This window comes from Eptatretus burgeri, chromosome 24 (assembly GCF_056783735.1).
Source record: "Eptatretus burgeri isolate ZD-2024b chromosome 24, Ebu_testis_v1, whole genome shotgun sequence".
In the NCBI taxonomy this organism is placed as follows: domain Eukaryota; kingdom Metazoa; phylum Chordata; class Myxini; order Myxiniformes; family Myxinidae; genus Eptatretus; species Eptatretus burgeri.
In genome coordinates this window covers 1,637,230-1,659,944 of record NC_140984.1, presented here as the reverse complement: position 1 = coordinate 1,659,944, position 22,715 = coordinate 1,637,230, and the positions used below count along the sequence as shown (strand labels likewise).

The window sequence follows — 22,715 nt, the reverse complement described above, 5'->3', positions numbered from 1 at the left end:
GTCGCCGAACCAGGAACCAGCGAGTCACCACGAGGGTGGCCAGGTAGCCCGCTCGATCTCTCGGAGCCCCTTCGGTCATCCCGGCTCCAAGCAATAATAAAGGCTGACAAGCCTGTTCTTTCTTTCTGGGGTTTTGCATGAAAATCTGTGGCGCCTTGTCCATAAGTAACAAACTGATTAAGTGCATGTACATAATAAATAGACATCGGCTGTAGGATTTTGCTCGTGTCTTGTCGCCATCCCCCCATTCATTACATATGTGCATTGAAAATAAATACCCCCATTGTTCGAATGTTCACCTGCTCGTTGCGTCCCTTCTTCCATTGACTGCCATAATTGCGTTTGGGATATTAGCTGGCTGATTATAAGCCGATAAAACGCACATCTGGTCCGACGGGGCTTGGCGATATAAAACCGCTCGGCAATCGCATACGGAACGAGCTGCGAAAGCAGCTCGTTTTCGTGCAGGTCCCGTTGAGGTATAAACTCCCGGCACTTTTGTCCGTGCGAATAATTAGGTACATCGACAATTCGGCAATCGACCCTGTAGTGCGTGGACAGAAGATTTGGCTGGTTTATGGTGTGTTAAAAACACACGTAGCTGGGTTTCGGCGTTGATCCGGAAGCTGCGACTGGATTGCTCGTTTGGTGGGCGCGCGTGCGGCTGCTATTGCTATTGCTATTGCTAATGCTATTGCTAATGCTGTTGGGCGAAGGTGGTCGTCCTTACGCCGGACGGGCGGAAATCTACAACAATATATTCCCCCATTCACCACGAGATCATAATTGTGAAATTTCAAGTCAATCGATGAAGCTGTTCAAGATAAATAATTTTTCTTAATATTTTCCTTCGATCCAATTCGGCTGCCAAACCATGTGACCAATAAATTATTCATGAACACGCTGGTATTCCCAAGGCCCGGGAAACGTGTGTGAAGTTTCCCTTCGATCTGTTCAGCCCTTCTGGAGAAGAAAATTTTAAAAGGTTTTCGGGTAAATCCAATGTGGCTGCCAAACCATGTGACAGCCGACGGGAACTTTTCGTTCCTCATGGATAGGTGGTCATACCTGTAAAGATTGTTCTCGATCTGTTCAGCTGTTTCAGAGAAAATTTTTGAAATTTAAACAAATATATATATATATATATATATATATATATATATATATATATATATATATATATATATATATATATATATATATATATGTATGTATGGCGACCGAACTACGTGAAGAATGACGTCATAATTATTTTTTGTGTTGATCAATTTATCCAAAGATGACCCTCAAAAATGTTCATACTGATCGGAAGTAGCGTTCGACGTAAGCAATTATGACGTCATAACGAAGGCACCTTTGACATCATTTTTTTAAAATCACTTCCTCCCCATGGGGAGTACTTGATGGGTCCGAGTTTCAACTTTTTCCATGCAGCGGTTTCAGAGATATTAAAGGTCCAACGTTGATCCTTTTTTTCCAACCCAACTGCCACACCACGTGACCCATGACATCATAATTATCATGAAAACATTGTCCATGAGTAGTTGCGTGTCTGGTGAAAAATTTGTGTCAATCCGACAAGCGGTTCCAGAGAAAATAGACAAAATGTAATAACAAGCCGGTCGTCGGCGATGGGTCGCCGAGCATGGAAACAAAAAGATATAGAGCAAAATGAATGTCATATAGCGGATAGGGAATCACCTTAAGATTATGCAAATCAAATCTCCTCCAGTTCCATCTCATGATAACTACTCGGTATCAATTTGAATGAAAAGTACCGAAAATGCGGTTTGAAATCGGAAATCCCCAAAGTTCGAGGGGGTGTTGTGGGTGAACAAATATCTAAATCGAAAATCCGGCTCGATCGTTTGTGCAAAATGTATTCCAGACGATTAGTGTGAATTTTCATGACCATCCGACCATAACCCGAGGAGGAGTAGCATTTGGTGCGAAGGCACCTCCAGCTCTCGCATATTATCGATTTTTTCACGAATTGACCTTTGACCCCTGACTGAAGCGAACTCGGTCAATATGTCCTGAGGCAAAGTTGTAGAACTCATTGAGTACCATGAACCTGCAAAGTTTCATTCGTATCGATGCACTCACCTGGTCGCGAGGGGGCCTTCAATTTTTGCCAATTTTTGGGTATACCCTCATTGTAGGGGGCGCTGCGGGTAAAGTATTCCATAAATCACAAAAACCGGAATATATTTGATAAAACCGGAACCTGGAGATCATTCGTGCCAAATTTCATAACCTTACGTGGGATAATGGGTTTCGGAATTGATTTCGCGTGAACGGTCCCGATTTTGAAGGTTTTTCGGTTGTTGCTAGTGAACGAAAGCGTCCCTAGCAACCATCACAATTTCCAAAGAACTCGGTCATAAGATGTACCTACCACCCGAGTTTGGTCAAAATCCGCCCACGTTTACGACCAATTATGCTGATGACAAACGAACAAACATCCAAACAAACAGACAGAATTACTGACAATAAGGGTCACCTATTGCGGCGACCCAACAGACAGAATAACAACATTGACTGACCAAAATATTTGAAACATCTTCGATTTCGCAAGAAACAAACGGAACCAAAACAACACCCTCTCCTTCGGTGAGGGTAATTGGAAGGCACTCAGTGGAGTAGATACCTCCACTCGGCTGAGCGGTTTCCGGTTTTTTATCCCACTGATAGGCCGGATCTGGATTCCGACCTGAACCAAAATCGAATCGACTTGTTCTTGTCACCGAACCAACTCGTCCACCTAATTTTGCCATAACTCGTCCAAAACTTTCTGAGATATCATGCGATATATCATTTTTGGCTCAATCTCTCAATGCGTGAAGAATCACTTTTTAAAATATTTAAATTCTCGGATTCGGATCTTCACCAAAATCGAATCATTTCGTCCATGTCACCCTGTCCAATAACTCAACCTGTCCAATAACTGTCGTGCAGATCCGTCCAAAATTTTTTGAGATATCGGGCTGAATATCGGTTGTGGTCGAATCCCTCAATGATGAAGAATCACGACAAAAAATGCTCGGAAGAACATGTAGTTGAATGTTCGTGTTGAAGAGAGGCGTTGATAGAACAGAACGAAAGGTACTTTCTACTTCCTCAACTCCTCTCTTCACCACGACTCACGTGGCAGCCCGAACTCACTTCTGGACCTTCTCACATTCAAGAATCATGAGTCAACACCTTCCTCCAGGTGCCAAGATGTGAGCCAGAAAGCTTGTCTCCAGCAGACCTCGCAAATCACGTCTTGTCCCCTTGAAGGTCCCTCAAAACCCTCACCCGAAAATCATACTCAATCGATGAAGATGCACACAACTTACACCTCGATTGACGCAACAAGGTTTGCCTTCTTTGACTGAAATATTTTACATTCTACAAATCAAAAACAATGGAAGTGTAAATATTTCAGAGAATTAAAACGACCATAATCCATTATGTAAAGGATTTCTGTAAATAATCTACCATTTGTCGACAAGGAAGGAACTTTCACAAAACCAATGAATGAGAAAGAAATTAAATTAACAGCAAAACTCAAATCCGATTACTGTGATGGATGTTTAATGTGTGGAGTACCTGGGATTGTGGAGAGAGAGGGTAGTCTTTCCGTCCAGAAGGACATGTGTAGAAATGGCACACTTGAGAATTGTTGCAGGGAGGTTGAAGGAAGGGATGGCCGGGGAAAAGAAGTATCAACTTTCACATTCCTTTTCCTCTGTCTTCCATTCCAGCACTCATTCATTCCTCATTTTTACCACCGGCACCTGTTGAACCATCTTCCACATTCTCTTCAATCTCATTCCACCCTCCAGATTTTCAACACAGCTGTTTACCACCATCTCAGGTCACTCCCCATCCTCACTCATGATATTTTCTGACCTCATTAACCCTCTCGAAACACACCTCTCTCCAGGTTTCCAGGTTATCAGGTATCCCACTCAACCTCCCACTACTCACCATTCTTCTGTGACTGAGAGTTGGTACCGATAACTCTCTTGGTCATAACCTGTGTCGTACTTACATTGATGTCATTCTTCCGAATGTCCTTTGTTCCTCAAAGTTTCCTTCCATTTTGCCCCTCTACCTCACTGTTGGTGTGTCCTCTCCAGCCCTCTCTTACCTCAAATAGACGCACAGCTGACACGACACATGAAAAGGCTGAATGCCTAACCTCCGTGGTTGCTTCTAAATCCGAAACCCATCGCTTGCTCTACCCACCGTACCCAGCCGCACCCAGCTATCCATAGACTCAGTGTCCTTTTCTCCTGACAAGGTGGAGAGCTTGCTGTCAAACCTCGACTCAGATTCTGCAACCGGTCCAGACGGCATCAGCCCACGTGTCCTAAAAACCTGCTCCTCTGCTCTTGCTCACCCTCTCTCTGTTCTACTCATCCTCTCATTTGATCAAAGTCATCTGCCATCTACTTGGAAATCAGCAAACATTACAACTCTCCATAAAGGCCAAGTCACACCTTGACGTTTTAGCCAGCTCATACCGATTTTTGAAAAATTTGTCTGAAACGCTGGCACACGTCGAATACGTTATGGGTAAGTTTTGGAAACATTGAGAGCACGCTGAAAAACACTGCCATACGTCGGAGTACGCTGGCTTTCATCGTTGTACTTTTCGGTTGTCCTCAAATTTTCGCATGCTTGAAATTTTACGACTTATGCCAGCATATGACTCACAAGTTCCGCGACGCTGGCCATAAATTGTAGGCACGTTATGCGATCGTTGACACACGTCCACACACGTTACTTGTAAGTTACTCATAAGTCGAAACACGTCAAGGTAATGGTTTGCGTCAGTGTTCCGGATTCCCTAGTTTTTTTTTTCTTCTTCGGGATGACGGTGATGTTGACACTTCGATTTCGAGTGCGGTTATGATTTAAATCGTTGAGCGGCAGCCTATTAATTATATTATATTATCACCGCACAAGAAATCGAAGTGTCAACATCACCATCATACCGAGGAAAAGAAAAGAAAAAACCAGGGAGTCTGGAACACTGACGCTAACCATTACCTTGACGTGTTTCGACTCCTGAGTAACTTCCAAGTAACTTTTATCGACGTGTGCCAACGATCGCATATCGTGCGTACAACTTATTCCCATCGCATGTGGAACGTGTGAGGCATACGGCAAGTATGTCGTAAAATGTTTCACACGTTTAAAATTTCAAGAAGTACTCCACTTACTACAACGTATGATAGCGTACTTTAGCGTTCTATTCACGTATACCAAACTTACCCATACCGTATTCGACATTCGCCAGCATTTTGACGCATTTTTCAAAGGTCGGCATATGCTGGCAAGATCGCCAAGGTGTGACTGCGATGTTGACACTTCCATTTCTCTGGCGGTTATGATTTGAATCATTGTGCGGCAGCCTTTTAATAGGCTACGCCACGTGATCGTCGGCGATACGTGCAGCGCTATGCATAAGTTAGACTATCGTTGGGCATAGGTTGTGAACGCCGACAACAGGCGAAGCATTCGTTGGTATAAGTTATCTTTCAGACAACGAAACGTTCTGTGTCCGTTCCTAATATGTTATGCATACGACCAACTCATTATGAATACGTCCGAATCTTTAAAAAAAAACATCAAAAGTTCAGCGTAAGCCAGCGTTTTACATACATTTTGATACGTTGCCATTGCTGGCGAAAACGTCAAGGTGTGACTGGGCCTTAAGAAGGTGCAAAAACAGATCCCAGCAACTCCAGATGAATCACCCTTCTCCCAATCATAAGCAAAGTTACGGAATCCATCATCGCTTCAGACATGAAATCCTTCCTCTTCTCCATTGGCTTGATTTCCGATCATCAATTTGGTTTCAGACCAGGTCACTCTTCCCTGGATATGCTGCTTCTGCTCTCCCAACAATGTATGGAGGTCCTCAATGCCAGATATGAAATCAGAGCCATCTCTTTTGACATATCGAGTGCCTTCGATATGGTCTGACACCCTGCCCTGCTCACCAAACTCTCTTCCTATGGTATCCAAGGCCATCTCCACTCATGGCTCGCAGACTTTCTCTCCTGTCGCGTTCAACGTGTGTCCATAAATGGAGTTATTTCATCCCCCCTTCCTGTGCAGGCTGGAGTTCCTCAAGGCAGTGTTCTGGGCCCTGTTCTTTTTCTGGTTTTCATCAATGATCTCTCCGACTCTCTGGAAAATCCTCTGTATCTCTTTGCTGATGACTCCACCCTCTGCCGTACCATCTGTCATCCCTCACACAGGCAAGCAGCAGGTTCTTTGCTCACTGCAGATCAGGATAAAATCACAAACTGGTCCAACACATGGAACATGTCTTTCAATCCTGACACATCTCACACTCTCACTGTGTTTCTCCAAAAGAATCGTCTGGAACCCTCCCCACCACCCTCCCCACCACCCTCCCCACTTCATTTCCGTGCTGTGTACTTTCTCAACAATCCTCCGGAATAAATCCTTTCATTGAAGCTTCTGGGTCTCACTATCTGCCATGATCTTTACTGTTAAAGCCAGATTTCAAACCTCGCCTCCAAAGCCAGTCGCCAACTGGGAATCCTCCGTCGTGCAAAGTCCTTCCTTGCCCCACCTGAGCTCCTGATGACACATGAAGCTTTCGTCCGCAGCCTGATGGAGTGCAGTTCTGCCGTCTCGGCTGGTGCTCCTGCCTCTCACCTTTCTCGGCTTCACGCTGTGGAAACCAAGGTATTTCTGATCATTGGTATCTCCCACTATGAGACTGAGTCTTTGTCACTCTCACTCTCTCACGGCAGGCAGGTCGATGGTCTTTCTGTCTTCTACCGTCTCCTCTTCGGCCTCTGCTGTGTGTGAGATCCATCCCCCCCCACCTATTTTTCATGCGGCACTTTAGGTCCGCCAGCAACTCCTTTCTGGTAAAACTACCAAAATTTACAATCCCTGCTCACCTTCACTCTTTCATTCCTCTTGTTCCCCACCTAAGGAACAAACTCCCTAACTCTCTTCAATCCCATTCTTTGCTCCAGGTCTTCAAAACAGCTGTTCACCACCATCTCTGATCTTCCTCCATCGAAAATCACGATCTTTTCTTCTGTAAAATAATCCTTATCTCCTGTCTCTCCCACATCTCCCATCGATCCTTCTCTCCCGTGTTCATCCACCTTCTTCTTCTTCTTTTGGGTGCTCCCGTTAGGGGTCGCCACAGTGGATCATTCGTCTCAATTTCGCTCCGTCCTCCACATCTTCCATTGTCACATCAACCACCCGCATGTCCGCCCTCACCACATCCATAAACCTCCTCTTTGGCCTTCCTCTTCTCCTCCTATCTGGCGGCTCCATCCTCAGCATCCTTCTCCCGATATACTCCGCTTCCTTCCTGTGCACATGTCCAAACCATCTCAATCTCGCCTCTCTCACTTTGTCTCCAAACCGTCCAACCTGCGCTGTCCCTCCAAAATACTCATTTCCAATCCTGTCCATCATCGTCACTCCCAACGAGAATCGCAGCATCTTCAACTCTGCCACCTCCAGCTCCTCCTCCTGTCTTTTGTCATCGCCACCTCCTCTAAACCATACAACGTAGCTGGTCTCACTGCCGTCTTGTATACTTTCCCTTTCACTCTTGCAGATACCCTTCTATCACAAATCACTCCTGAAACTCTTCTCCACCCACTCCATCCTGCCTGCACTCTCTTTTTCACTTCTCAACCGCACTCTCCGTTACTTTGGACAGTTGATCCCAAGTATTTAAACCCATCCACCTTCCCCACCTCAACTCCTTGCAACCGCACCAGACCACCACCCTCCCTCTCATTTACGCACATGTACTCCGTCTTACTCCGACTGACTATCATTCCCCTTCTCTCCAGTGAGTACCTCCACCTCTCGAGGCTCGCCTCATTCTGCTTCCTCCTCTCACGACAGATCACGATGCCATCCGCAAACATCACAGTCCATGGAGACTCCTGTCTGATCTCGTCCGTCAACCTGTCCATCACCATTGCAAACAGAAAAAGGGCTCAGAGTCGATCCTTGATGCAATCCCACCTCCACCTTAAACCAGTCCGTCATTCCAAGCACACACCTCACCTCTCTCACACTGTCCTCAGACATATACTGCACCACCCTCACATACTTCTCTACCACTCCCGACTTTCTCATACAATACCACAACTCTTCTCTTGGCATCCTGTCATAAGCTTTCTCTAAATCCACAAATACACAGTGCAACTCCTTCTGGCCTTCCCTAAACTTCTCCATCAACACTCTCAAAGCAAACATCGCATCTGTCGTGCTCTTCACTGACATAGAACCAGATCGTAACACATTAAAATACAATTCTGAACATAATTTGGCCTTAAGGTTGGAACAGGACGAGCGAAAACTGCCATCGTGGTGCTGCATCAGTGAGCATACCTTCGTCTGAAAGCAAAGGGAAGTCGCTTGTCTTCTCATCCAGTGATTCCTCGAGGTTAAAGATCCCATTGAATGCCTTCAAGAAGAGGCCATTGTGTGCCGGTGCAAAGGCCCATCATCAAAAGTAAATCATCGTCTGATTAGGTGTGAACTAGAGAAAAGAGAAATAGAATGATGAATGAAGTGAAGAGGTGAAAAATGATGTCACAGTTGTTCAAGAGGGAGGATAACATGTCATGGATGGGATTCACATTTACATTCAATTACAGGTCAGCTCTGCACGTTGTGACATTCACTAAATCAATAAGTCCCTGTGTTAGTACACAGCACGGTTCAGCACGGGAAACACAAGTTCTCGGTACGGAGTGAACATCACGTACCTGGTCTGGACCCCTGTCCTCGGGTGAACCGTCCATGGACCCGCGGTCATCCGGAGAACCTCCAGGACCGACCACGTATCCTCCATGGGAGCCGCTCGTGGATCCCTGGGTGTTCGCTTTAAGATCTCGGGTCATGGTGGACCCCACGTCGTGTCGGGTGAAGGACGGTACGCTATGGTAACCGAGTGAAGAGCGCGAGCTGTTTGGGGAAAAAGCGAACCACGAGATCGCGGTGTCTGATTGGTTCTCGCCATATCACGTGTCCATGATTTAAAATAAATACAAAGATTGAACGTTTCGTTTTAACGGATTGTTTGTGTTTCAGATTGTGTTGTGAAAGTGGAAAATCGAGTCCGAGTTCGTCGATGATTATTCCTTCGATAAGAATCAACGTTCTTTATTTTCTGTATTTGTATTTATCAACAATCTTCCCTCCATAACGGAGTTATATATGGGTATGTGGGGGATGTGGGTATGTGGGAATGTGGGAATGTGGGGGATGTGGGAATGTATCATCTACTCCTCTGGGAGGATTTGACTGAGGAAGCTGAAACTTTCAGGGATTAATGAGGGAACCCCGACATTGTTTCTGTGCAAGTTCCAATTGATTCCATCAAGTTTAGAGGAAATAGTTAATTCAGGACCCTTCGGGACCAAAATCGAATCGACTTGTTCTTGTCACGTCACCAATTCATCCAGCTCATTTTGCCAAAACTCATCCACAACTTTCTGAGATATCGTGCGATATATAATTTTTGGCCCAATCTCTCAATGCGTGAAGAATCATCACTTTAAATATTTAAATTCTCGGATCCGGATCTTCACCAAAATCGAATCATTTCGTCCTTGTCACCCACCCAACCTGTCCAATAAATGTCGTGCATATCCGTCCATAATTTTTTGAGATATCGGGCTGTATATCGGTTGTGGTCGTGTCCCTCAATGATGAAGAAGAACGACAAAAAATCCTCCGAAGAAAATGTAGTTGAATGTTCGTGTTGAAGAGAGGAGTTTGAAGTATTTGAACGAGAGGTACTTTCAATTCCTCAACTCCTCTCTTCACCATGACTCACGTGGCAGCCCGACCTCACTACTCGACCTTCTCACATTCAAGAATCATGAGTCGACACCTTCCTCCAGGTGCCAAGATGTGAGCTAGAAATCCTGCCTCCAGCAGACCTCGCAAATGAAGTCTTGTCCCCTTGAAGGTCCCTCAAAACCCTCACCCGAAAATCATACTCAATCGATGAAGACGCACACAACTTACACCTCGATTGACGCAACAAGGTTTGCCTTCTTCGACTGAAATATTTTGCATTCTACAAATCAAAAACAATGGAAGTATAAATATTTCAGAGAAAGAAATGACCATAATCCATGAAATTTTTGCGGTTGAGGAAATTCACAAACCACCATTCAGGTCCCGTAGGTGAGATATCTCTGTAAGTACATGTGTAGTTAGCCCCAAACCCGTTGTTTAGAGGGAATAAATGTGATTCATTCGGGCTGCAACCCTTTAAGATAGCCGTTTTTCTGTTCTATCTTTATTTTGAACCAACCACGTCTCAACCGCCATCACACAACAACCACCAACCGCAACGCCGCTTCACAACAACAACAACGCCAACAGCCACGACCTTTACCTTCACAACTCGCTCCCGCAAACATCGCATCACCGCCATTCCAAACGTCGCCATGGCCATGGACCAGCACTTTAAACCCTCCACCACCTTCGCCTCTCCTTCTGCGGCCATTCCCGCACCGCTTGTGGGCACCGAGCGTCAGGCTGTCCTGGCCTCGTGCGGGACGCGCGCCGAGCCGCGGGTGCAAATAGCGGCCTTTCCGAGGAGAAGTCGGATCAGGAATGATACACGCCCACTTCTGATCCGTCCAATCAGCAAGCGCGTGGCGGTTTGGCCTTGCCTGCAGGCGCGTCGGTGTAGAATCGATATATGCAAATTCGAGGATCAGGGGAGACTCACGCCCCTTTTTCTCCGTCCAATGGGCGAGCGTGGCTCCACCCCCGAGCTCGTACTGATCCAGAAATTTGCATATGGGTTCTCCTGCCGGACTATAAAGCGCCAAGCGGGAAGCGAATTGAGTCAGTTTTGGGTCGGAGGGAGTTGGAGGCAGTCAGAGTTGGAGAAAAGGTCGAGGCAGTCAAGTCGGGTCTGGAGAGGAGCAGTCTGTGGAGCCGTGAGTCAAGTCGGGTCTGGAGAGTGGCAGTCTGTCGGGGTTCGGAGTCTGTCGGGGAGCTGCAGAGAGGGGAAGCCTGAAGCCTGGAGCGCGGTCGAGGTGGTTTGCTGCAGTCGGCTGAGGAGAATTGGGGAGGGGGACCGGATAGCTCGGGTCCGAGGCAAGGAAGACGGCGGTCGGCGACGAGGTCGCAGTGGAGTCGCTCGTCGCGGGACCCAAGCAAGCCAGCTATCCTCTTTCCCCAGAGCATCAACAATTCCCCCCTTCCCCCCCCCCCGCGCTGAGATAGTGCGAAAAGGGGGCCCCGTTCCCACCCCACTCCAAGCAGTGGCAAGGAAACCCACGAAGGAGCGCAGAGTCGGGGCGCCGCGACATTTGCGGCTAATCACAAGACACGGGTAGGATCCACCCGGTCTCGTGGCCCACAGGCCCCGTCTGCCCCCTTGTCTTTGAGGGTGGCCCTTTTCTTTTGCTTTTGAGTAAATGTGTTGTCGGCGCCGTCTGTAAAGTAAAACTGTGTAAGTGTTGCCGTGTCCTCGCATAGTCGGTAGGACATCTGCATTGTTGTGTTTCTTTTGTAACATCTGCTTTTGGTGCATAATTGTTGTAATTGTACATGTGTGCTCTCCGTGTGCCACGGAATAAATGTGAATTATGTTGAACTGTTTTTCCCGTTTCGCTTCGTCTTTTCTTTCATTGAATCTCCATCTTGCTTCACGTAAAGGGTTGGTAGTGGGCTTAATACACCCGATAATTAATCGGAACCGTCGAGGCCGACGATAACACCGCTCGGTTATCCCGCTAGTACGGAACCGGTCGCTTAAGCGGCCCGTGTCCGGAGTCAACCTGCGGCGAGGTGCGATCGCCCGGTCTACCCTCCGCGTGGGTACTTAGGGAGGTCGAATTTGGCGAACAACCCTATTCCACGCGGGGGGCCGATTGGCATGATCGTGGTGAGGCCGAAAGGCCCACCCGTGACTAGATCCCGGCGTGTGTCCGAGAGGGTCACGACAGAATTGTCCGTCCGGTGGGCAACGTGCCGCGATTCGAGTCACGTGGCCGCTCGCACGCCGGCGGGCGCGAATTTGCAACAATATAAAGGATTTTTGTCAATATCTACCAGTTGTGGACAAGGAAGGAACTTTCATAAAATAAATGAAAGAGGAACAAATTTAATATACAGCAAAACTCAAACACGATTATTGTGATGGATGTTTGATGTGTGGAGTACCTGGGATTGTGGAGAGAGAGTAGTCTTTCTGTCCAGAAGGAAATGTGTAGAAATGGCACACCTGAGAATTGTTGCAGGTCGGGTGAAGGAATAGATAGCTGGGATGATGGAGTATCAACTTTCACACTCCGTCATCTCCGTCTGTCGATTCCAGCACTCGTTCATTCCTCATTTTTCAATGGGTCAATTTGACAGCGTTTCTGGCGGATTCTGATGGGGTGTTTTCACATTTATTTATTATCGGGCGCACTTTCGGCCACCAGGTACTGCCAGTGGCTCGCAGGCCGGGCAATGAAGAACAAGGCATTAGAGTGCCAATGGAAAACTCACCCCTCTGCTTCACCCTGATCTGTGGGTGCTCTCTCTCTCTCTCTCTCTCTCTCTCTCTCTCTCTCTCTCTCTCTCTCTCTCTCTCTCTCTCTCTCTCTCTCTCTCTCTCTCTCTCTCTCTCTCTCTCTCTCTCTCTCTCTCTCTCTCTCTCTCTCTCTCTCTCTCTCTCTCTCTCTCTCTCTCTCTCTCTCTCTCTCTCTCTCTCTCTCTCTCTCTCTCTCTCTCTCTCTCTCTCTCTCTCTCTCTCTCTCTCTCTCTCTCTCTCGGTCTCTCTCTCTCTCGGTCTCGCTCTCTCTCGGTCTCTCTCTCTCTCGGTCTCTCTCTCTCTCGGTCTCACTCTCTGTTTCTCTCTCTCTCTCTCTCTCTCTCTCTCTCTCTCTCTCTCTCTCTCTCTCCCTCCCTCTCTCTCTCTCCCTCTCTCTCTCTCTCTCTGTCTCTCTCTGTCTCTGTCTCTGTCTCTCTCTCTGTCTCTGTCTCTCTCTCTCTCTCTCTCTCTCTCTCTCTCTCTCTCTCTCTCTCTCTCTCTCTCTCTCTCTCTCTCTCTCTCTCTCTCTCTCTCTCTCTCTCTCTCTCTCTCTCTCTCCCTGTCTCTCTCTCTCCCTCTCTCTCAGAGATAAAAGAAGGGGACAGAATAAAATGAAACAGAAAGACAATAACAAACAACCAGGGCCCGGTTGCTTAAAGCATCATGAAATTTAATGATCGATTCGGCTTAAACGATCATTAAATTCCTTAACGATAGATTAGCAAATGACAGGATTTTACAGTGTTGCTCAAAGGTGAAGAGGGATTTAATCGATCGTTTAAGTTAACGATAGCTTTGAGCAACAGCATTAAACCTATCGTTAATTTAACGATAGTTTTAATCGATCGTTAGGCTAATGATAGGTTTAACGATGCTTTGAGCAACCAGGCCCAGGGGGATTGTAGTCCTGGCCCTGGCATAGCACCCCGTATACATTTCTGACCGCATAGACTTTGACAGTTGATTTGAGTATGGAATACCTCCAGCTTCAAGAATCTATGAGGTGGAATTCTGAAATTTGTAGCAAAATCCGGAAAACAGCCATTTTCCAACATGGCCGCCATCAGGCCAGCACCAAAAAAGAAAGGCATATAACTTCTGATAGGAACGTAGTAGAAGGACGATTTTTGCGTCTATGATAGGGTTTTTAGGTATGCCCAACACAGTGGTGGTGTCAAAAAGCATTTTAGACGTTGCCCATTTACCGAAATCAAACATGGCCGCCACCCAAAATCGATAAAACATGAAAATCTGGATAACTTTTGATAGGAATGTAGTAGAAGAACGGTTGTGGTGTCAATTCTGGGGTTTTCAGGGATGCCCGACACAATGGTGGCGTCAAAAAGCATTTTAGAAGTTGCCCAGTTACCGAAATCCAAGATGGCCGACACTCAAAATCCGTAAAGCATGAAAATGTTTATAACTTTTGAATGGAATGTAGTAGAAGGACAATTTTGGTGTCTATTTTGTCAATTATGCAAAGCTGCTCAGCTCAACGAAAACGTGGCAAGGCTTCTGGACTTTGTGAGAGATAGGGGCAATCCTTACATCATCGAGGCTCCAGGCATCAAGCTCCATAACCTCATCACCAAACAGTTGGCAGATGATGAAGTGGCAGTGCGGCTGCTTCAGGTGCAACAGAACGGAGATCGACTGGTCAAAGAATTTCGGAAAGAGCGGTTCCTGGAGAAGAAAAAAAAATTATCGGTCACCATATCAAAAAACACCTGGCGCAAATGGACTACAAACCACCCTCTGCGACGACTACAGCTCCTGTAACTGTGTCACCCAAGATGATAGCGGCAGCTCAGCGTGATATTGAGATCGTGAAAGAGCGGGGCATGACACTCGACTCTATCTATGGCCATGATATCATCCCCATTTCGACAATATTTGAAGGTGACCTCCCCTCCAAACCTGACGAAAGTGCACTGATTGCTGATCTGGAGAAGTATTTAACGGTTGAAGACATGTATTTTCCCGGGGGGGGGGGCGGGGGGGTCTAAGATATCCGTTATCTTAGACTTCATGTCTAAAATTCGGTCATTTCCAAACTTCGCATCCTTCGATCTATCTGCGGGCCGCTCAATTTGCTCCAGGACCAGCCTCCACGTCGTATTTGACAGCTACCTGGAGTCATCCGTTAAAGCTGGAGAAAGGTTCCGTCATGCTGGCTTAGTGGGGTCTGTTGACCTCATTGAGCTCACTGTTGATGTTCCAATACCACAGCAACTTGAGAAGTTCTGGACATCGCCGTCCAATAAAACCAAGTTGCAGCAGCTGGCCCGCCAGCTGGCATCAACTCCTCTGTGAGTCAAGCTGCCCGTCGTGCTCAGCGGATGTATCACAGATGAGGAAGTTGTGCCAGCACAGTTGCTGTGTACAGGCAGATCGTCAACTCTACCGTCTGCCGAAACCTGTGAATCTATCGAGACTTTGACATGTCGTGTGGAAGAAGCTGATGATCGCTTAGTTCTTCACTGTGCATGGGAGGTAGATCGCGGGAGTAGTCGGCTGCTCGTGATCTCTAATGATACTGACACAATGGTGTATTTACTTCGCTTTATCTCTCAAATGCGAGAGAGGGGTCTTCAACAGTTGTGGGTAGAGTTTGGCTCCGGTGAGCATAGGCGTTGTATACCACTGCATGTTCTCGCAGATAAGTTGGGAGTGGGACTGTGCAGGGTCATAGTGAAGGCGCATGTCCTCACTGGCGATGATTCGCTTCGTAAGATTGGCACAAAACACACGTCTCTCTCATGTGAACCACAGAAGTTCCTTGCCGATTTTGCAGAGTCAAATCAGTTGACTGAAGAGGTCATGCAGAAGGCTGAGGAGTATCTCGTTCATGTGTGGGCTGGTGCAAAGTCCAAGCCAGAATCTCGGACCTTCGACCAGCTTCGAGTGGAGTGCCATATTCGAGCTACGACGCCGAAGCCCTTGGAAGCCCTACCCCCCACATCAAGTGTCATTCGTGGCCATATCCAGAGAGCTTTTTTGTTGTGCGTAATGTCCTTTGCCTTCTTGGTGACCCCCATTCAGCTCCAGATCCGACGAATTACGGCTGGGTCATGGATAATGGCATCCTCTTGGGACGTCAGGATGGGACGTAAGAACTAATTGGTTTATCAATGTCTAACTTGCCACTCTCTGTGATTGAACTCATATTCATACCACGACAGGCAATGACTGTACAGTGTAATATTATTCTGCAATGTTTTTCTCTCAGTATTGTTATTAAATATTAAGAAGCTGTACTCGCCCTCGATAAATGTTTGTCATACTTCTATAAAACTTTGTGTGTATCTTATTTTACTGATTTGATTGTTTGCCACACTTGATTGGCGGTCATGCTGGATTTTGGCAAACTAGATAATGTTAAATATAATACTGTTACCTCAGGACTGTCAATATGGCCACACCAGACACCATTTCTGTTAAAAGTCACGCACGTTTTCAGGTTTGACGAATTTAGTTTGGCGGCCATCTTGGTGTTCGGTAACTGAGAAACATCAAAAATGTTTTTTTGGCGCCAAGACTGTGTCGGGCATAACTGAAAACGCCATAATCGACACGACATTCGTCCTTCTACGACATTCCTATCAAAAGTTATACACATTTTCATGTTTGATGGATTTTGGGTGGCAGCCATCTTGGATTTTGGCAACTGGGCAACGTCTCAAATGCTATTTGACACCACCACTTTGTCGGGCGTTCCTAAAAACCATATATTAGACACCAAAATCGTCCGACTACGTTCTTATCAGAAGTTATATGCATTTCTTTTTTGGCGCTGACCTGGTGGCGGCCATTTTGGAAAATGGCTGTTTTCCAGATTTTGCTGCAAATTTCAGAATTCCACCTCGTAGATTCTTGAAACTGGAGATATTCCATACTCAAATCAACTGTCAAAGTCGATGCGGTCATCAATGTATACGGGATTCTATGCCAGGGCCTGGACTATTGTGTGGGAGGGTAGGGGTGGGAAGAGGAGGGGTGGGAAGGGGTGGAGGAGAGGGGAGCGAAGGGGATGAAATTAGAGGGGAGGTAAAAGAAGTGCAGAAGAGAGTGGATGGGGTATATTGTCGGGGTTATAGGACTTGGTGCGAGCCAACTCTTCTGGTGCCAAATTTGTAATTACAAAAAATGAAATTCAAATCAAACGGAAGACCAAATAAAATAGGAACTGCATTGGAGTCAACAGAAGGAACTCGAACAAGCAAAAAAAAAACAAAAAACAGAGATTGAAGTCATCAGGAGGAACCTGGTAAGGACTGGGGTTTCAATTGCTGTTCCGTCACCCTCAAACCCATCCAGATGCAACCAAGTGAGCCTTATTAAATAAATAAAAATTTCAAAAGAACGCAGATTCAAAAAATATATATATATATTCTGGCTGCCAGACGCTGCGTCCAATCAAGTTGAAATTTGTAACATATTGTTACGTCCACGGGACTTGAACAGTCCCGCCAACGTAGAATGAGCCGAAACGATGGAGGCGGTTTCTTTATTTATAACCCAAACATGGCGGTTCTAATCGCTCTTCCGCAAACGGGACGAGGAAGGTGGCACGAGTCACTTTTCACTGAGTTGATGATGTTTATTTGTTTTTATTATTCACCAGAAATTACAAGACTCGGCAAGAAAAGGGATCCGGGGCGATTCGACGGGATGGTGTGGGATCGGGCGTGGTGAAAAACACAGACAATTCCAATGAATATACAATTCTCAAACCCTCTAAGGCGCCAAGTACACACACACACACACACACACACACACACACACACACACACACACACACACACACACACACACACACACACACACACACACACACACACACAAAACGTAGCTCCTTCTGGTGGTCAGGCTGGACCGTGGTGTGGACGCAACTGTCCCTGGATCAGCGTCGGACGAGCTGGCCTTGCTCTCGTCAGGGGGGGGGGGGACAGGAGAAACCGTGGTGCTGTCGACCTCCTGGTCCTGGCCCAAGTCCGCTCACAGCCACCAGGGAACCAGTTCTGGCACCAAATTGCGAGCAGGAGAGGAGGCAGGTCCGCCCGCCGTTCGACCCCGTACTGCGAGTCAGTAGAACCCCAGAGCCAACCAAGGTGAGGCACGAGGCTCAGCAAGGCTCCAAGACACGATGAAGAACACGATCGAATCAGCACAACAACAAGTATGATTCCCGCGCAACAGCCTCCACACCCTAAAAACACGATCTTTTTGTCCCGATCTTCTTCCTCTTTTCTTTTCGACCCCGAACAGAACCTTTTTATCCTCCCGTCCTCGTCACTTCCAATCGAGCCGTTTTATTGGCCCACCGCCGTCGCCTTCCGCCAATCGTGATCACGGGGCGGAGCCATCCGCAGCCCTGTCCTGTGACGTCACGGCCAGCCTCCAGGGAATACTAAAAGGGGTTTACGCAGACACACTTACCCTATCCCGTGTCCCTATCTAATTACGTAACAATTATCATTTCCCCCTTGAAGAAATGAACATTTACTAGACAACTTATCACCACTGAATTGCTACTTATTACATCGAGATCCTGGTAAACTCGAACAGCATGGCATACCTAATTAAACATCCTAATTACCCTTTGAATGCATACCCCCCCCCTCAAACGTAACAATATTGTTACGGTTGTGGAAATTCACAGATCACCATTCAGGTTCCCCAGAGGTCAGTTATTTCGGTAAGTGTGTTTCATTTTAGATTTCCCCACCAATGTATCATGGGAATTATTCGGGTGCCGGGTTGTGCATCTTCAGTTAGCCGTTATTCTGTCTCTATCTTTTATTTTAACAACAACAATAACAACAACAATAACAACGATAATCCACGGCCGCGTTTTACGGTGATCTCCACCACGTCCGCGTGAGGCCGGTGATTTCTACCATGTCCGTGTGCAAGCATGACTTGCAAAACGGATCAAAACGGCGAGAGGGGGCGTAGCCAGCCGGGGTGAAGGGTCGAAGGTGAAAGAGCAAGCACCCCCCCCCCCCCGCCGAACCCGATAAAAAGCCGTGCTAAAACGCCGAGAAGCCAGTTGAGTTTGAAGCCTGGAGTCCAGTTGAGTTTAGAGCCTGGAATCCAGTTGAGTTTGGAGCCTGGAGTCCAGTTGAGTTTGGAGCCTGGAATCCAGTTGAGTTTGGAGCCTGGAGTCCAGTTGAGTTGAGTTGAGTTGAGTTCGGAGTGTTGGAGTCCGGAGAGTTGGGGAGAACGCTTGAGTTGGGCGCTGGACTTCGTGGCTTGCAGTCGGCGGTGGGAGTGGAGAGACGCCCCGTTGGGAGCTGGAGAGTGCGGAGTTCGGGCAGTTGGTTCGCTGGGATTCACCAGCACGACCAGGAGGCCTGAGTCAAGAGCCATTCACTCCTCCAACGCGTCGTCGGCTAGACCAGGCCGCAGTGGAGGCCGGAAGACCAAGGGAGCCAGTCGGAACTTGTGGGTCCGGGCACAGACTTCGAGGGTCGCCGAACCAGGAACCAGCGAGTCACCACGAGGGTGGCCAGGTAGCCCGCTCGATCTCTCGGAGCCCCTTCGGTCATCCCGGCTCCAAGCAATAATAAAGGCTGACAAGCCTGTTCTTTCTTTCTGGGGTTTTGCATGAAAATCTGTGGCGCCTTGTCCATAAGTAACAAACTGATTAAGTGCATGTACATAATAAATAGACATCGGCTGTAGGATTTTGCTCGTGTCTTGTCGCCATCCCCCATTCATTACATATGTGCATTGAAAATAAATACCCCCATTGTTCGAATGTTCACCTGCTCGTTGCGTCCCTTCTTCCATTGACTGCCATAATTGCGTTTGGGATATTAGCTGGCTGATTATAAGCCGATAAAACGCACATCTGGTCCGACGGGGCTTGGCGATATAAAACCGCTCGGCAATCGCATACGGAACGAGCTGCGAAAGCAGCTCGTTTTCGTGCAGGTCCCGTTGAGGTATAAACTCCCGGCACTTTTGTCCGTGCGAATAATTAGGTACATCGACAATTCGGCAATCGACCCTGTAGTGCGTGGACAGAAGATTTGGCTGGTTTATGGTGTGTTAAAAACACACGTAGCTGGGTTTCGGCGTTGATCCGGAAGCTACGACTGGATTGCTCGTTTGGTGGGCGTGCGTGCGGCTGCTATTGGGCTAAGGTGGTCGTCCTTACGCCGGACGGGCTGAAATCTACAACAATATATTCCCCCATTCACCACGAGATCATAATTGTGAAATTTCAAGTCAATCGATGAAGCTGTTCAAGATAAATAATTTTTCTTAATATTTTCCTTCGATCCAATTCGGCTGCCAAACCATGTGACCAATAAATTATTCATGAACACGCTGGTATTCCCAAGGCCCGGGAAACGTGTGTGAAGTTTCCCTTCGATCTGTTCAGCCCTTCTGGAGAAGAAAATTTTAAAAGGTTTTCGGGTAAATCCAATGTGGCTGCCAAACCATGTGACAGCCGACGGGAACTTCTCGTTCCTCATGGATAGGTGGTCATACCTGTAAAGATTGTTCTCGATCTGTTCAGCTGTTTCAGAGAAAATTTTTGAAATTTAAACAAATATATATATATATATATATATATATATATATATATATATATATATATGTATGTATGGCGACCGAACTACGTGAAGAATGACGTCATAATTATTTTTTGTGTTGATCAATTTATCCAAAGATGACCCTCAAAAATGTTCATACTGATCGGAAGTAGCGTTCGACGTAAGCAATTATGACGTCATAACGAAGGCACCTTTGACATCATTTTTTTAAAATCACTTCCTCCCCATGGGGAGTACTTGATGGGTCCGAGTTTCAACTTTTTCCATGCAGCGGTTTCAGAGATATTAAAGGTCCAACGTTGATCCTTTTTTTCCAACCCAACTGCCACACCACGTGACCCATGACATCATAATTATCATGAAAACATTGTCCATGAGTAGTTGCGTGTCTGGTGAAAAATTTGTGTCAATCCGACAAGCGGTTCCAGAGAAAATAGACAAAATGTAATAACAAGCCGGTCGTCGGCGATGGGTCGCCGAGCATGGAAACAAAAAGATATAGAGCAAAATGAATGTCATATAGCGGATAGGGAATCACCTTAAGATTATGCAAATCAAATCTCATCCAGTTCCATCTCATAACTACTCGGTATCAATTTGAATGAAAAGTACCGAAAATGCGGTTTGAAATCGGAAATCCCCAAAGTTCGAGGGGGTGTTGTGGGTGAACAAATATCTAAATCGAAAATCCGGCTCGATCGTTTGTGCAAAATGTATTCCAGACGATTAGTGTGAATTTTCATGACCATCCGACCATAACCCGAGGAGGAGTAGCATTTGGTGCGAAGGCACCTCCAGCTCTCGCATATTATCGATTTTTTCACGAATTGACCTTTGACCCCTGACTGAAGCGAACTCGGTCAATATGTCCTGAGGCAAAGTTGTAGAACTCATTGAGTACCATGAACCTGCAAAGTTTCATTCGTATCAATGCACTCACCTGGTCGCGAGGGGGCCTTCAATTTTTGCCAATTTTTGGGTATACCCTCATTGTAGGGGGCGCTGCGGGTCAAGTATTCCATAAATCACAAAAACCGGAATATATTTGATAAAACCGGAACCTGGAGATCATTCGTGCCAAATTTCATAACCTTACGTGGGATAATGGGTTTCGGAATTGATTTCGCGTGAACGGTCCCGATTTTGAAGGTTTTTCGGTTGTTGCTAGTGAACGAAAGCGTCCCTAGCAACCATCACAATTTCCAAAGAACTCGGTCATAAGATGTACCTACCACCCGAGTTTGGTCAAAATCCGCCCACGTTTACGACCAATTATGCTGATGACAAACGAACAAACATCCAAACAAACAGACAGAATTACTGACAATAAGGGTCACCTATTTCGGCGACCCAACAGACAGAATAACAACATTGACTGACAAAATATTTGAAACATCTTCGATTTCGCAAGAAACAAACGGAACCAAAACAACACCCTCTCCTTCGGTGAGGGTAATTGGAAGGCACTCAGTGGAGTAGATACCTCCACTCGGCTGAGCGGTTTCCGGTTTTTTATCCCACTGATAGGCCGGATCTGGATTCCGACCTGAACCAAAATCGAATCGACTTGTTCTTGTCACCGAACCAACTCGTCCACCTAATTTTGCCATAACTCGTCCAAAACTTTCTGAGATATCATGCGATATATCATTTTTGGCTCAATCTCTCAATGCGTGAAGAATCACTTTTTAAAATATTTAAATTCTCGGATTCGGATCTTCACCAAAATCGAATCATTTCGTCCATGTCACCCTGTCCAATCACTCAACCTGTCCAATAACTGTCGTGCAGATCCGTCCAAAATTTTTTGAGATATCGGGCTGAATATCGGTTGTGGTCGAATCCCTCAATGATGAAGAATCACGACAAAAAATGCTCGGAAGAACATGTAGTTGAATGTTCGTGTTGAAGAGAGGCGTTGATAGAACAGAACGAAAGGTACTTTCTACTTCCTCAACACCTCTCTTCACCACGACTCACGTGGCAGCCCGAACTCACTTCTGGACCTTCTCACATTCAAGAATCATGAGTCAACACCTTCCTCCAGGTGCCAAGATGTGAGCCAGAAAGCTTGTCTCCAGTAGACCTCGCAAATCACGTCTTGTCCCCTTGAAGGTCCCTCAAAACCCTCACCCGAAAATCATACTCAATCGATGAAGATGCACACAACTTACACCTCGATTGACGCAACAAGGTTTGCCTTCTTTGACTGAAATATTTTGCATTCTACAAATCAAAAACAATGGAAGTATAAATATTTCAGAGAAAGAAAACGACCATAATCCATTATGTAAAGGATTTCTGTAAATAATCTACCATTTGTGGACAAGGAAGGAACTTTCACAAAACCAATGAATGAGGAAGAAATTAAATTAACAGCAAAACTCAAATCCGATTACTGTGATGGATGTTTAATGTGTGGAGTAACCTGGGATTGTGGAGAGAGAGGGTAGTCTTTCCGTCCAGAAGGACATGTGTAGAAATGGCACACTTGAGAATTGTTGCAGGGAGGTTGAAGGAAGGGATGGCCGGGGAAAAGAAGTATCAACTTTCACATTCCTTTTCCTCTGTCTTCCATT

General features: G+C 46.4%; 1 long non-coding RNA gene across 14 annotated transcripts in view; it reads right to left on the bottom strand.

Annotated features, from left to right (window-relative positions):
- The window catches only part of LOC147007870 (uncharacterized), a 48,342-nt gene that overhangs the window by 5,849 nt on the left and 19,778 nt on the right, over positions 1–22,715 (bottom strand). For 8 of the 14 annotated variants that reach the window (XR_015053821.1, XR_015053819.1, XR_015053829.1 and 5 more), the window contains 4 exons: positions 22,565–22,626; positions 8,787–8,985; positions 8,407–8,557; positions 3,595–3,656 (listed from right to left, as the gene is read on the bottom strand). This is a non-coding gene — a long non-coding RNA (uncharacterized LOC147007870). Of the gene's footprint in view, positions 1–3,594; positions 3,657–7,818; positions 7,978–8,406; positions 8,558–8,786; positions 8,986–14,116; positions 14,252–22,564; positions 22,627–22,715 lie in introns of those variants that run through there. The other 6 variants (XR_015053832.1, XR_015053820.1, XR_015053822.1 and 3 more) reach the window with 5 other exon arrangements.